We start from the raw sequence: 17,846 nt of genomic DNA, 5'->3' as shown, positions 1-17,846 counted from the left end.
AGCGTACAGCTCATGAAAGTCCAAAATCCAGTATCTCAAAATATTAGAATATTTACATTTGAGTTTCATTAAATGGCCATCCCTACAGTATAAATTCCAGGGTATATCTTGTTCTTTGAAACCACACTAATGGGGAAGACTGCTGACTTGGCAATGGTCCAGGAGACAATCACTGATGGAGGGTCCACAAAGAGAGTAAGTCACAGATGGTCATTACTGAATGTGGTGGCTGTTTACAGAGTGATGTATCAAAGCATATTAAATGCAAAGTTGACTAGAAGGAAGAAATTGGGTAGGCAAAGGTGCACAAGCAACAGGGATGACCACAAGCTTGAGAATACTGTCAAGTAAAGCCGATTCAAACACTTGGGAGAGCTTCACAATGAGTAGAATGAAGCCGGAGTCAGCGCATCAAGAGTCACCACACTAGGACATCTTCAGGAAAAGGACTACCAAGCCACTTCTGAAACAGAAACAACGTCAGAAGCATCTTACCTGGGCTGAGAAGAAAAAGAACTGGACCGTGAATAGTGGTCGAAAGTCCTCTTTTCAGATAAAAGTAAATTTTGCATTTCATGTTGAAATCATGGTCCCAGAGTCTGAAGGAAGACTGGAGAGGCACAGAATCCAAGATGCTTTAAGTCTAGTGGGAAGTTTCTGAAGTTAGTAATGATTTGGGGGGCCGTGATGTCTGCTGGTGTTGGTCCATTGTGTTTTATTAAGTGCAAAGTCAATGCAGCCATCTTCCAGGAGATTTTGGAGCACTTTATGCTTCCATCTGCTGATAAGCTTTATGGAGATGCTGATTTCCTTTTCCAGCAGGACTTTAGCACCTGCCCACAGTGCAAAAACCACTTCCAAGTGGTTTGCTGACCATGATATTTCTGTGCTTTATTGGCCAGCCAACATGCCTGACCCCTGAATCTATGGGATATTTTCAAGAGAAAGATGAGAAACAGTCGATCCAACAATATACAGATGATCTGAAGGCTCAATAGTGCCTCAGCAGTGCCACAGGCTGATCACTTCCATGCCACACTTCACTGATGCTGTAATTTGTGCTAGGAGCAAGTCATTTGCTTTAATATGTGCTGCCGACCAAGTATTGAGTGTACAAATGAACATACTTTAAAGAACTTGAACTTTTCTGTTTTGAAAATCCATTTTTTTTTTTATTGATCTTAGGAAATATTCTAATATTTTGAGATACTGGATTTTGGACTTTCATGAGCTGTGCGCTCTAATCATCAAAATTAAAAAAAAAAAAAAAAAAAAACTTTTGAAATGTTTTACTTTACATGTAGGGAATCTAGAATATATGAAAGTTTCATTTTTTAAAATAATTTACAATAAAAAAATGAACTTTTTCACGATATTCGAATTATATGACCAGCACCTGTACTTATTTATGTGTGTGTGTGAGTGTGTGTATATATATATATATATATATATATATATATATATATATATATATATATATATATATATATATAGCAGGTGCTCTCATTTGAAAATCGGCAAGAGCAAGGTTTAACATAAGCTTTTTATTTATTTATAAAATATCAACTTGGAACAATTAATTGCCCATTAATACATAGCCATCTATTTAAAGTGTGATTGACTTATTGAATAAGGACTAGTAAAACTGGATAAGATAGTCACTATTGGGAATATTTAATACCCATTTAAAAATAAATAGCCTACTTATCTGAGTTTCACTAGTAGCTATAAAATACTAGTATGTATTATAAGATACTCATAACTGTTGGAATGGTGGCTGCTGGTATAATATATATATATTGAATATTTGTAATAACTAGACAAAACGGCTAATTAATAGATAATAGGCACTTCGGTAAGTGTTTACCAAACTGGGGTTTGTGAGTTGATGAGAAAAGCTAATTATTAGATCATAAAAAAGTGTAAATTAAAATAAATAATTTTAAAATAAAAACAATAAAAATATACCACTTATTTAAATGAGGAATAAACTTATCTAAGGTTTAGTGACTATTAATTAGATAATCGTGCTTGTGCATGATCATTTAAACATTGACTAGTATCTATTTCAGTTTTAACTTATTGAACATTTTTAATGTCAGAAAAGCTGGAATATACTAATAACAAACAAAATAAACAGGCCTAACAAAAGTAGTTACTTGTAAGTTTTGAGGGATAAATGTTAAACACCTTGGCAGAGTCTAGAAAGATATAGATTTATAAACAGTGTTGCAAAAAGTTGCTCTTAAATTTAATGCATTACAATATTGGGTTTCTCCTTAATTATGTTAGTTACTTTTATGGAAAGTAATGTATTACGTTACTTTTTGCGTTACTTTTTCTTACCTGGGCTGGGCTTGCTTGATTGTTTTTTTTTTTGTTTTTTTGTTTGTTTGTTTGTTTGTTTTTTATAACAACAATAAAAGTTCTATTTTTTGGTAAATGTAAAGGCCCTTTCATACCAAAAGTGAAATGCAAATTCATGCCTGTACAGTAGAGGGCGCAGCTCAAAACATTCAGCTGTGCTGCCATTCTGGATTAAAGAAGAATAGGATACAGGAGAAGAAAGTTCAACACTCTTACTTCAGCAATGAAAACAAAAAAAATGAAACACAAATATGTTTATCTAAGATCATTTTTGCTTATAAGTATGGTTGAATTGGATCATTGAAGGTCAGCAGCAAAGACATTGATTAATAAAGTGAGATTAACTACATAAAGTATTTGTGTTATGTTTAGTAATTGCAGTTTTTGCATAATATTCTGAGTTTGCATTTCTGTTTGTATACATTTTGAGGAATACTAAATCTTTGTGCAATTGAGTTGAGTAAATGCATGTTCACATTTAATCTAGAACTACAATAACCATCATGTCCACACAGTGCATACAACACCTCTGCACTTACTCACGATTTCTCTCAACATCGGGACAAGAGAGCTGTCAGTCAATAAATGGGAAAACAAAGTAACTTGCATTACTTATTTGGTAAAGTAACTCAGATATTTTGTTGTAATTTTAAAAGTAATGCTTTACTAGTTACTTAAAAAAGTAATCTGATTACATAACACGCTTTACTACTGTGGTAATGCGTTACCACCAAAACTGTTCATAAATGTTCTAAAATAAAGCTCAGCCTGTTCTCAATGGTCAGTCAGCTAGTTACAGCCATTCAGATGCGTCTAGACTGGGAAACAACCTTCAAGCTCATATGTGCACAGATGTTTTCAGAAACACGAAGCAGTGCAGTGTGTGCAGAGGTAAAGTGAAATATGCAGGTGAGGTTTTATTTTAATCAGATCCAGTTTCTATGATTATTTGGACATGCTAGACACATGATGTCATTGAGATTACATCACTCCTGCCGTGTCTTAAACTCCAGCAGAGCTTATCTCATCCTAACCAACCCCAGCCCAACAGACCTCACTGCTGCTACATGGGAAATGAGTCATAAAGTTCTCTCTCTCTCTCTCTCTCTGTGTGTGTGTGTGTGTGTGTGTGTGTGTGTGTGTGTGTGTGTGTGTGTGTGTGTGTGTGTGTGTGTGTGTGTGTGTGTGTCAGAAAGGCATGGAAAATGTTCTGCTCTGAGGCTGACGTCATTGAACTTATGTATTTTCACCAGATGTATCCATCTTCTTCTGTGATTATACTTGTCCCAAATGATCTACAGAGTTTCCTGTGAACTCCTCGTGTTGGTGTTTTTGGATTTGAGGAGAAACCACATTCCTCAGCACCAGTGAGTGATCTATAGACTGGGTTTGGAATCAAATTACTGAACCTCTATAGTATATTACTGGATTGACCCTGAAAGTGAATCACATTATGATCTGTGGTGTCCAATAAGAGGAAGAGAAAACATTTTGTTTATTATGCACAGATTAGAAATAACAGAGTCTAATCTGAGGTCAAGGTCACCCAGATGAACAGAGATGAAGTAACTCTGTGTGTGTGTGTGTGTGTGTGTGTGTGTGTGTGTGTGTGTGTGTGTGTGTGTGTGTGTCTGTGTGAATGTGTAAGTGTGTGTTTAACACTCTATGTTTTATTTTCTCAGGCCTTCAATTCTATGTGCTTTTTTCTGCATCATGGTTGATTTATAGATAAAACAAAAATTGATCTGTATTTTAATTTTGTATTAATCTTGTATTTTTTTGTATTGCCTATTAATTTCCCTTTTCCCATTTTTCCCAGCACATGGAAATGCACTGCATAAAATTATGTTATTATTTATATAATAATAATTAAAATTATATTATTATAGGTTTAATATTATTATATTTACTCATGCATAAATGGTGTAATTAATGTAAAATAGAATAATTTACAAACCCGATTTCAAAAAAGTTGGGACACTGTTCAAATTGTGAATAAAAACAGAATGCAATGATGTGGAAGTTTCAAATTTCAATATTTTATTCAGAATACAACATAGATGACATATCAAATGTTTAAACTGAGAAAATGTATAATTTTCTCAAAAATAAGTTGATTTTAAATTTCATGACATCAACACATCTCAAAAAAGTTGGGACAAGGCCATGTTTACCACTGTGTGGCATCCCCTCTTCTTTTTATAACAGTCTGCAAATGTCTGGGGACTGAGGAGACAAGTTGCTCAAGTTTAGGAATAGGAATGTTGTCCCATTCTTGTCTAATACAGGCTTCTAGTTGCTCAACTGTCTTAGGTCTTCTTTGTCGCATCTTCCTCTTTATGATGTGCCAAATATTTTCTATGGGTGAAAGATCTGGACTGCAGGCTGGCCATTTCAGTACCCGGATCCTTCTTCTACGCAGCCATGATGTTGTAATTGATGCAGCATGTGGTCTGGCATTGTCATGTTGGAAAATGCAAGGTCTTCCCTGAAAGAGACGACGTCTGGATGGGAGCATATGTTGTTCTAGAACTTGGATATACCTTTCAGCATTGATGGTGCCTTTCCAGATGTGTAAGCTGCCCATGCCACACGCACTCATGCAACCCCATACCATCAGAGATGCAGGCTTCTGAACTGAGCGCTGATAACAACTTGGGTTGTCCTTGTCCTCTTTAGTCCGGATGACATGGCGTCCCAGTTTTCCAAAAAGAACTTCAAATTTTGATTCGTCTGACCACAGAACAGTTTTCCACTTTGCCACAGTCCATTTTAAATGAGTCTTGGCCCAGAGAAAACGCCTGTGCTTCTGGATCATGTTTAGATATGGCTTTTTTTTTGACCTATAGAGTTTTAGCCGGCAACGGTGAATGGCACGGTGGTTTGTGTTCACCGACAATGTTTTCTGGAAGTATTCCTGAGCCCATGTTGTGATTTCCATTACAGTAGCATTCCTGTATGTGATGCAGTGCCGTCTAAGGGCCCGAAGATCACGGGCATCCAGTATGGTTTTCCGGCCTTGACCCTTACGCACAGAGATTGTTCCAGATTCTCTGAATCTTTGGATGATATTATGGACTGTAGATGATGATAACTTCAAACTTTTTGCAATTTTTCTCTGAGAAACTCCTTTCTGATATTGCTCCACTATTTTTCGCCGCAGCATTGGGGGAATTGGTGATCCCCTGCCCATCTTGACTTCTGAGAGACACTGCCACTCTGAGAGGCTCTTTTTATACCCAATCATGATGCCAGTTGACCTAATAAGTTGCAAATTGGTCCTCCAGCTGTTCCTTATATGTTCATTTAACTTTTCCAGCCTCTTATTGCTACCTGTCCCAACTTTTTTGGAATGTGTAGCTCTCATGAAATCCAAAATGAGCCAATATTTGGCATGGCATTTCAAAATGTCTCACTTTCAACATTTGATATGTTATCTATATTCTATTGTGAATAAAATATAAGTTTATGAGATTTGTAAATTATTGCATTCCTTTTTAATTAATAATTCACAATTAATAACATTCAACATTTTTACAGTGTCCCAACTTTGGAATCAGGTTTGTATATGAAAAATGATAATGCGGTCAATATCCTTTAATAAAAATGTCACTCAAGGAGATCAAGTGTGATTCTAAAACAAGGAGAGCACAAATTGTATATCACACATTTAAAATAACTAACAGTTGCTCTTTGTTGATAAGGGCCAGTTATGCCTATAAAACTATCTATAAATATAAAGTATTGTAAGAGAAAGAGATGAACTGTGTAAGAGCCCTGAAATTAGTTGCTTTAAATGCGTGTTACACAATAAGTGAGTTCCCAGTGCATTTTCAATGGGAGCGATGCAGCATTCTGAAAAAGGGGAGGTGCCGCTTTCCAAGCTCATTCATTAGAATCATAAGTCATTTTTTTCATGCACAATAGCAAGCAACGCACACCAAAGAAGATAAAAAGGCCTCTTTTCCAGCAGCCACACATCACTGCCAATTATAGACGCCTCTATTCACAATCAATCAAATGCCTTTTAGCTGTTTTGTGGTCAAAAAACAACATGGAGAACTAGATAATTACAAACATTGATGCTGACTTGACAAAGCTTGAAGACCACAATAAACCACATCCAAACCATACTAGACCAGTAATATAATTTTTACATTCTGTAAAAGTTTATCCAGGGTAGGAGTCTTGCATTAGGTAAGAGGCCATTTTACCCAAGGCTGAATAATTTTACAGTTTGTGCAATGAAATCTAAATGAGCTGATGTTTTTATTTATTTCCTTTAATACATTGGCTGATGCATCATCATCATCATCATCATCATGTACACACTAAACTTAACATGTTAGAATTTAAAATTAAATTCACATAGTTTTTAATTGTTTATAAATGTACTAAAAACATATTTAAATCAGTACATGTGCGTACAGTGGTTCAATATTAATATTATAAAGCGACTAGAATATTTTTGGTGCTCCAAAACCCCCCCAAAATAACAACTTATTTACGGATGGCCGATTTCAAAACTGCTTCATTAAGCTGCAGACGTTATGAATCTTTTGTGTCGAATCATGATTCGGATCGCGTGTCAAACCGCCAAACTGCTGAAATCACGTGACTTTGGCACTCCGAACCGCTGATTCGACACAAAAGATTCATAACACTCCGAGGATTCCTGAAGCAGTGTTTTGAAATCGGCCAAGTCGTTATTTTGTTTTTTGGCACACCAAAAATATTCTCGTCGCTTTATAATATTAATATTGAACCACTGTACTCACATGAACTGATTTAAATATGTTTTTAGTATTAATGGATCTTGAGAGAGGAAATGTCATTACTGGCTATCACTGAGCCATTGGATTTCAACAAAAATATCTTAATTTCTGAAGATTAATGAAGGACTTACGGGTGTGGAACGGCATGAGGTTAAGTAATAAATGACAGAATTTTCATTTTTGGGTGAACTAACCCTTTAAAAGTTCTTGTGCTTCTCTCTCCATTTCTCTGAAACTGCGGTGGGTCAAGAAAGAACAGATTCTTTGTTTCATTTGTTACTGTTTCAGGGCTGGTATGAATTCTCTATTCTGCAAGCTCCTAAAAGGAGCTCTTTTAAAAGGTGTGCTCAAACACACACACACACACACACACACACACAGCGAACACCCAATCTTTCAATCGAAACAGCATTAACACAGACTATGCATACATTTTGGTGTTTGTACAGTATAAAATCATTATGTCTACGGAATGTCCCCATAAAACATGGACACCCAACATGTGTGTGTGTGTGTGTGTGTGTGTGTGTGAGAGAGAGAGAGAGAGAGAGAGAGAGAGAGAGAGATCTCATATCTGTATAGGCCTATGTGAGTAAACACTGACTGCTTTGTGTTAAATGTCCTTGTCAGACAGAGGACAAACCCTAGGTGTGACAGAAGTTAAACATTGACCTGTAAACTGTTTGTGATTAACAGCATCTAAATGTGAATAAGAAGGCTTGTTTTCATAGATAGATAGATAGATAGATAGACTATTCTTTAACATTTCATTTCAGAACAAATGAAAAGAAACAGCTGTTTAGAGACGACTTACATACTTGCAATGTGCTCTATTACAACAGGAAATAGGGTTTTTTTGTGCTGACACTTTAAGTAGTGGTCAAAACCCACAAGAGGAGTGATGAACGGACATTATCGGTTAATGTGCGCCATCTACACAGAGAAAAGCGAATTACATGTGATAACTACAGCGACCAGTAGAGGTCAGTGTTATACTGATATTATAAAGGAGGCTTGTTTTTAAATTATAAAAAGCGATTCAACCAATAAGGTAGCTGTAGATTACACAACAGTGACTTTTCCAGCAAACCTTGGTTCTGAGACATGAACAAAATCAAACTAGCTACAAATCACAATATAGTTTCAGCTTAAAATCTTTTATGAGTGAATTAACTACTTTATTCCAATGAAGCGCAGCAAATTACATAACTGGACCAAAAACTAGGCCAATATATTCTATAAATATATACTATTAATAAATAGTTTGAGAGTGTAGATAGCTTCATTCGCAGTGTTTCATGGGAGTGGGTGGTCACATGTTTTGGTGCGACTTTCGTTTACATGGTAACATCGAATATGGATGCATCTTTCCTCAGGATTATTATTAGGTAGTGTTAATAAATAATATATATATAAAAAAAACATTATGGATTCAAATGTTCAAAATATTGCAAAAAAGATAGGCCTATAGTCCCTGACTTTCCCTGAGTTGTATAGTTGAGTCTGTGGATGAACAGCTGCTTTACCTTATAACTATGGTGTTTTATGAGTGTACACTGTATTGACCTCTTTATTGCTATTTTGTTGGATTTTAAAAATGTATTGTAAATATAAGCTATTCCACATGACATATGTTCCTGTGTTTGATCAGGAGCTTTGATGTTTGAAGAGAAAGATGACAGTATAAAAAATTGATGCGAGGAACAAGAAAAAGAGCAGAGATGATCTGTGGAATAAAGCAGAGGAGGATGAAAGTAAACAAAAATGACACGACTCATTTCCATTAAAACCATCTACCATCTAATGATAAAAGGCCATGAGATGAGCCTTATATTTTGAGTCCGTGACCTAACTGGTTTCCTTTGTTTAATAGCATACAGATGACGTTTGTCCTACTTCATTAAATGAAATGGTGTGTATGTAAGTGGCATTAGTAAGAACTAACACGTGAGAATGAACAGATGCTCTGAGCTCCCTCAGATTAATAATCCTCCAGGGTCCTCGAACACCTGCTGTAAGAACATCCAGAACCCAAAACACACCACTGTGACACCTCCAACACTGATTGCTTATGTTCACACAAACCTTGACATTTGTATTCTTCACCTGTTTGTCACACAATTCATCCTTAGTCATCCTTGCTAAGTCAAGCATCACTACCACCTCTTGTAGTTTAGTGTGGGTACTGTTTGTCCTATATGAACCTGATTTAAAATGTCAAATCATGTTGCTTGTTGAGGAGAGGTGTGCCATTATTTTGGTTGAACTATTTATTTTATTTTATTTTATTTTATTTTATTTTATTTTATTTTATTTTATTTTATTTTATTTTATTTTATTTTATTTTATTTTATTTTATTTTATTTTATTTTAATGGCGCAGGATGAATTGCCCAAGGGGGCATTTGAAATTTCAAAGTGGGCACCTATAATTTTGAAATACAATTATATTTAGGGCTGGAAACTTTCCATGGAAATTAACGGGAATATATAGGAATTAACAGGAATATATTGGAATTAACGGGAATTAATGGGAATAAACCGGGAATTTGCAAAACTGCAGGTTAGCCTATAACAGGGTACTTAAATGTAGTTGAAAAAAAAAAACATCTTACAGCATAATTTTTGAATAAAGAACAGCATTTATTTAAGCTAGAAATATACCGTTCAAAATTGTGGGGTCAGTAATTTTTTTCTTTCTTTTTTTTGAAAGAAATTAATACTTTTATTCAGCAACTATGTGTGAAATTGATAAAAAGTGATATTAAAGTGAAATTGTTAGAAAAGATTTCTATTTTCAGTTATTCATCAATGAATCCAGAAAAAAGTATTACAGGTTCCAAAAAAATATTAAGCAGCACAACTGTTTCCAACAATGATAATAACTGAGTATCAAAACAGCATATTAGAATGATTTCTAAAGGATCATGTGACACTGGAATAAATAACACATAAAAGTTGCTGCAATAATAATTTTTTATTTTTTACATATTTACTAAATTAAAATTAATTGAATGCGAAAAAGAAATAACTGTTATTTCATGTTATATTTGTTTGTATATGATACATTTTATATAAATATTATACATTTATATAAATTTCCCAAAATCTCCAATTAATTCCCATAAATTCCCATAAATTCCTGTTAAGTTTCTAATTTGGAATATTTTCAGAATTCCCCAGGTTAAGTTACCGTGGAAAGTTTCCAGAAATTTACCGGAAACTTTCCACCTCTTTGCAACCCTAATTATATTACATATTAATAAATAGTAAAAGTGTATTTACAACAAGTATCATGTTTGGGATTTTATTTAGATTGATATTTGATTGATTGATTTTATCTAAACGCTCGAATCATGACCAAAAAACTGTATTTTTAAGGCTGGATCAAGCTAATGCCATACACAGTCCCAAGTGCCCGTCTGACTGTTTCTAGAGGAACCGGAGCTTCTAAAGGCAGCTGCAGTGACGCGATGAATTTAGCAATCAGTGATGGCCTCTTATTTAGAAGGCGGGACTTGTTCCACCATATTGCGCGTTGCACTTTCTCCTATTTAAAACAATACGAGTGATGCGTCTTGTGTTATTCTATAGTCTTATAGGCCAGATTAACATGCTAAATGTCTGCCTTTGAGCACCATACCAACTACCCAGAACACCCTGGCAACCATCCAGAGCACCCTAGCAACCTCATAGCATCACACAAACCCCTAGCAACCATCCAGAGCACCCTAGCAACCTCAACCTGTAACATCTGCATAGCAATAGCATAGCAATGTTCATTTGCCACTCAATGCAGTGCATCTTTACTTCTTTAAGAAGTCTTCCAGCATGATTAGAAGATGTGCTCCTGTTGAACATCTGTCTTTTCACCTGTACCAGGTGCAATAAATATCACATGATGCCCTCAGTTCCTCTGTTTAAAATATGCATGACCCCATAACCCCTCTGCCACCCTTCAGCTCTGTTCGATTAGAAAATATAAGTGCATGTGTGTATGAAGTGGTATACACTAATGACATTATGGAAACATTATTCAAGTGGTTCTAAATAAACAAAACATGATGCATATTAATTCAGTCCTTTCAGTAATGAGCTTTACTGAGAACGGAGGACTTTAAGAGAGCGCAGGTCTCACATTTACAGCACCTGCTGCTCCTAATAAGGTCCGAAACCTGGATTCTCAACATTACAGTTTTTCTCAGTCGCTTTGGTGCATTTCTCGCATCACTATTTACATTTGCACAACAGTTAGTTCAACCTCCACAACATTTAGTCATTTGTGCACATCATAGTAGCAGTTTCTCATTCCTTCGAACAAATTGCAAATGCTTTTGGACATGCATCAATTGCTTTCATACAACTCTCTGCTGTTTTATAACATTATCATTTTCTTATGTCATGTCAGTCAAAATTAACTATACTTGTGAATGCTGAATAGTCATTCCATATAAAACTAATAGTCCTCATTTCATTGCTTGAGTCATTACATACAAAAATGTTGAACTAGTTGTCAAAATCTGTCAAGCAAATTTTACACATTTTTTAAAAATCTTTTTTTCCTGAAAATGTCTCCTAAATTGAACAATTTCTCTCAAGTGAATCTCAACTTTCACTGATGAGAAGGGGTGTGTGAAGCATTAGTTGCAACCAATGATAAGCCACTTCTCTACAATCACTGTCAGAGGTGAATCCCATAAACCCCCATTTTACAAGCATATACGAACCAAGCAGGACATAGTGTGTACCATTTCTACAATACTGTGACACAGAAGTGGAAGGTCAGCCTCATGGAAAAGGGGTAAGGGTGCGGGGAAGAAGGGGAAGGGGACAAAACAGGGGAAGAGGAAGAAGAGGCCAATAGGCAGATCCCTGATGAAATCAGGGCTACATTTGTGGATCATGTTGTCAGTCACGGCCTCACAATGGCTGAGGCTGGTCGAAGGGTGCAGCCAAATGTTGGGAGAACCACTGTAAATTCAATTATTCAAACATTTCGTTGGGAGAACAGGTGTGTATAAATGGACAGTAATTCAGCACTAAACAATCTGCACTGCACTACTGTCATCGTGTCATACATGAAGCTTGCAGTGGGACAGGAACTTGTCACTGTACATTTTACATTTAGACGTACAGCTTTACTGCATCACACATTTAGTGTATTGTAGTGTACAGTAGTGTTACAGTAAAGATTTGTCATATGTACTGCAATATTGTTTACAGTTGTGCACAGCTCTACCCAAAGGGAGTTTATGTTTGTTGCAAATAAGGGTGTATTTTTTCTTTTGCACAATGCTGTGAACAAATTAGAATTGCAAAGAGCATATGCAGTAAAAATGTGAAACATACATATTCAGTGTCTTGTACTCAGTTACCTCACTAAATACAGTAATGTGTAACTTTACTGTATTTTTCAAATGGCTGTGCAAATAGTATATAGTGCTGTCTTGAGCATTTTCAGGTAGTGTCACCAAGATCTGACTTTTTTGCATTGGAAAACATTGACAGAGTAAACTGTCATAATGAAAACATGACAAAGCCATTTGACTATCTTGTTCATAAACAATGGTGTCAGGACTTTTCATCTTGATGACACTGACACTTTCATTGACACGAATACTTGCTTTTGAGGAATGACCTATCCATTTTGAGCAAGTGACACGCTTTTGCAGGTTATCAACTAGGTTTTGCAGTTTGTACTAATTGTTTTGAGAACTGCATTAACTGTTGTGCAAATGTAAATAGTGATGTGAGAAATGCACCAAAGCGACTGAGAAAAACTGTAAGTCATATAGAATATATAACATCATTTATTCAGTCAGATATCTATCTATCTATCTATCTATCTATCTATCTATCTATCTATCTATCTATCTATCTATCTATCTATCTATCTATCTATCTATCTATCTATCTATCTATCTATCTAATTAACAGGTTTAGATATCCCAGTAAATCCAGTGATATAGCACACAATGGCATTCCAGAGAGTGCTTCCGACTTTGTTGGAGCAGTTTGGTGAGGCTCATTTTCTGAACAATAAACCTGTGCCCAAAGTGAAGAACTTGACTCGCCTGCACATGGCCTAGACCTGACCTCACTGATGATATATTGCAAGGGCGCCTAATCCTGTTCCTGGAGATACCATCCTGCAAAGTTCAGCTCCAACCCTGATCAAACACTGAACCAGGTAATTAGATTTCCAGGAACACTTGATAATTACAGACGGGTGTGATGGATCAGAGTTGAATCAGAACTATACAGGTAGGTGGATCCGATTGGCACCCCTGCTATATTGTATTGGAATGGAAATATCTTTTCCATCTAACGTTTATGTTTTGGAAAAGTTTCTTATGCTCACCAAGGCTCAATTTATTTTATTGTTACAGTTTTTCTCAGTCGCTTTGGTGCATTTCTCACATCACTATTCACATTTGCACAACAGTTAATGCAGTTCTCAAAACAATTAGTACAAACTGCAAAATCTAGTTGATAACCTGCAAAAGCGTGTCACTTGCTCAAAATGGATAAGTCATTCCTCAAAAGCAAGTATTTATGTCAATGAAAGTGTCAGTGTCATCAAGATGAAAAGTCCAGACACCATTGTTTATGAACAAGATAGTCAAATGGCTTTGTCATGTTTTCATTATGACAGTTTACTCTGTCAATGTTTTCCAATGCAAAAAAGTCAGATCTTGTTGACACTACCTGAAAATGCTCAAGACAGCACTATATACTATTTGCACAGCCATTTGAAAAATACAGTAAACTTACACATTACTGTATTTAGTGAGGTAACTGAGTACAAGACACTGAATATGTATGTTTCACATTTTTACTGCATATGCTCTTTGCAATTCTAATTTGTTCACAGCATTGTGCAAAAGAAAAAATGCACCCTTATTTCAACAAACATAAACTCCCTTTGGGTAGAGCTGTGCACAACTGTAAACAATATTGCAGTACATATGACAAATCTTTACTGTAACACTACTGTACACTACAATACACTAATGTGTGATGCAGTAAAGCTGTACGTCTAAATGTAAATTGTACAGTGACGAGATCTTGTCCCACTGCAAGCTTCATGTATGACACGATGACAGTAGTGCAGTGCAGATTGTTTAGTGCTGAATTACTGTCCATTTATACACACATGTTCTTCCAACGAAATGTTTGAATAATTGAATTTACAGTGGTTCTCCCAACATTTGGCTGCACCCTTCGACCAGCCTCAGCCATTGTGAGGCCGTGATTGACAACATGATCCACAATTGTAGCCCTGATTTCATCAGGGATCTGCCTATTGGCCTCTTCTTCCTCTTCCCCTGTTTTGTCCCCTTCCCCTTCTTCCCCGCACCCTTACCCCTCTTCCACGAGGCTGACCTTCCACTTCTGTGTCACAGTATTGTAGAAATGGTACACACTATGTCCTGCTTGGTTCGTATATGCTTGTAAAGTGGGGGTTTATGGGATTCAGCTCTGACAGTGATTGTAGAGAAGTGGCTTATCATTGGTTGCAACTAATTCACACACCCCTTCTCATCAGTGAAAGTTGAGATTCACTTGAGAGTAATTGTTCAATTTAGGAGACATTTTCAGGAAAAAAAGATTTCAAAAAAATGTGTAAAATTTGCTTGACAGATTTTGACAACTAGTTCAACATTTTTGTATGTAATGACTCAAGCAATGAAATGAGGACTATTAGTTTTATACGGAATGACTATTCAGCATTCACAAGTATAGTTAATTTTGACTGACATGACATAAGCAAATGATAATGTTGTAAATAGCAGAGAGTTGTATGAAAGCAATTGATGCATGTCCAAAAGCATTTGCAATTTGTTCGAAGGAATGAGAAACTGCTACTATGATGTGCACAAATGACTAAATGTTGTGGAGATTGAACTAACTGTTGTGTAAATGTAAAGAGTGATGTGAGAAATGCACCAAAGCGACTGAGAAAAACTGTAAAAATATTACAATTTAAAATAAATATTATAAATATTAATAATATTTTAATACATTTTGAAATGTATTTTTTTTTATTCAAAGCTGAATTGTCAGCATCATTACTCCAGTCTTCAGTGTCACATGATCCTTCAGAAATCATTCTAATATGTTGATTTGGTGTTCAAGGAACATTCATTTTTTTATTAATATTGAAAATGGTGTATGCTCTTCTCGGGGAATTTAACTCACAGCCGTTTAATGCTTGTATCATGCTATGCTACTTGAGCTACAGAAACTTTTCATATGTATTACCACAAAACTACATCACATTGTGGTACTACAGATGTAACATCAGTATGATCTTATGATCTACTGTCAATCAAGCTTTTCATGTACAAACCGATTCCAAAAAAGTTGGGACACTGTACAGATTGTGAATAAAAAAGGAATGCAATCATTTACAAATCTCATAATCTTATATTTTATTCAAAATAGAATATAGATAACATATCAAATGTTGAAAGTAAGACATTTTGAAATGTCATGCCAAATATTGGCTCATTTTGGATTTCATGAGAGCTACACATTCCAAAAAAGTTGGGACAGGTAGCAAATAAGAGGCCGGAAAAGTTAAATGTACATATAAGGAACAGCTGGAGGACCAATTTGCAACTTATTAGGTCAATTGGCAACATGATTGGGTATAAAAAGAGCCTCTCAGAGTGGCAGTGTCTCTCAGAAGTCAAGATGGGCAGAGGATCACCAATTCCCCCAATGCTGCGGCGAAAAATAGTGGAGCAATATCAGAAAGGAGTTTCTCAAAGAAAAATTGCAAAAAGTTTGAAGTTATCATCATCTACAGTGCATAATATCATCCAAAGATTCAGAGAATCTGGAACAATCTCTGTGCGTAAGGGTCAAGGCCGGAAAACCATACTGGATGCCCGTGATCTTCGGGCACTGCATCACATACAGGAATGCTACTGTAATGGAAATCACAACATGGTGCGTGTGGCATGGGCAGCTTACACATCTGGAAAGGCACCATCAATGCTGAAAGGTATATCCAAGTTCTAGAACAACATATGCTCCCATCCAGACGTCGTCTCTTTCAGGGAAGACCTTGCATTTTCCAACATGACAATGCCAGACAACATGCTGCATCAATTACAACATCATGGCTGCGTAGAAGAAGGATCCAGGTACTGAAATGGCCAGCCTGCAGTCCATATCTTTCACCCATAGAAAACATTTGGCGCATCATAAAGAGGAAGATGTGACAAAGAAGACCTAAGACAGTTGAGCAACTAGAAGCCTGTATTAGACAAGAATGGGACAACATTCCTATTCCTAAACTTGAGCAACTTGTCTCCTCAGTCCCCAGACGTTTGCAGACTGTTATAAAAAGAAGAGGGGATGCCACACAGTGGTAAACATGGCCTTGTCCCAACTTTTTTGAGATGTGTTGATGCCATGAAATTTAAAATCAACTTATTTTTCCCTTAAATGATATTTTCTCAGTTTAAATATTTCATATGTGTTGTATTCTGAATAAAATATTGGAATTTGAAACTTCCACACCATTGCATTCTGTTTTTATTCACAATTTGTACAGTGTCCCAACTTTTTTGGAATCGGGTTTGTACATAAAACAAAAATAAATTAAATATCATGACCAGAAGGGTTGTAACACTTTTCAATGTACTTCTGCTGGAATCACAAAGATTGCACAAAACTGGACAGTGTATTAGGCCTATTGCCACAACTGTGAGAAGTGATTAATACACAAAAACATATACTGAGTAGTTATGTAAAAAAAAAAAAAAAAAAAAATTACAACAGCCCGGATTCCCCTGAGTTTCAGTTCAAAGGAACAATAGACAATTTCTGGGATTCTAAAAAAAAAACAGAAAGAGAACTGTTTATGAGAGCACTGTCACTGTGGTGGTCTTGCTCTGTCGGTTGAATCTGTTTCCTCTCGAATTGTTTGCTTTCCTACTGAACCTGTGTAACCACAATCCAGCAACATGTAGACACCTGCTTCCTCTTTCTGTCTTAAAACCAGGTCATGTGTGGTTTAAAAAAAATCAAGAAACATCTCAAGGGTAAAAAAAACAAAAAAACAGATTCAGGGTGTATAAGAAGAGTTTCTGTCACCAAGTCAAGAGATAATGTAGCCTATTTTTTTTTTTTTTTTTTAAATATACTTTGCAGTAATCACATCTGTATTTAAAAGCACAAGAAGATTTTGTATTATTTTGAAATACTGTAAGTATACAAATCCATTAAGGTGTGTAATTTTAGAAGTATTTATGTGGGTTTTATTATGTTAAGTGATAATCTGCACAGACTAATATCTTAATCTGGTTGGATTATATTTTGTGACCTCACTGTCCATGTTTAAGTTTGGATACATAATACAGAGACGTTTCATATTTCATGGAATTACTTTCTGCATGTAGAATATTGTCATCAACTTAAATCACTGGCATTCATATGATAAGTTTAGTAGCCTACATCTCATAACATCTGAAAGCATTTCAGTGTTGTGTCGTTTGTTTGGTGACATCAGAGTGTTACATTTCTTCAGCGTGTGTAAATGAGTTGTGTTTTTAAGCAAATAACTCACAATCACATTCTAAAAGAAACAAAGCTTTAAAACGGGAGGAAATCCATAATATGTTTTGAACGTGTAGCCCTGTTTTGAAGACAGGCAGGTCTGTTGTGCTTGTGATTATTAGCCTAAAGTGTA

The sequence above is a fragment of the Megalobrama amblycephala genome, linkage group LG19, assembly GCF_018812025.1.
Source record: "Megalobrama amblycephala isolate DHTTF-2021 linkage group LG19, ASM1881202v1, whole genome shotgun sequence".
Taxonomy (NCBI): domain Eukaryota; kingdom Metazoa; phylum Chordata; class Actinopteri; order Cypriniformes; family Xenocyprididae; genus Megalobrama; species Megalobrama amblycephala.
The sequence above is the reverse complement of the archived record's forward strand: the minus strand, read 5'-3'. Positions refer to the sequence as shown.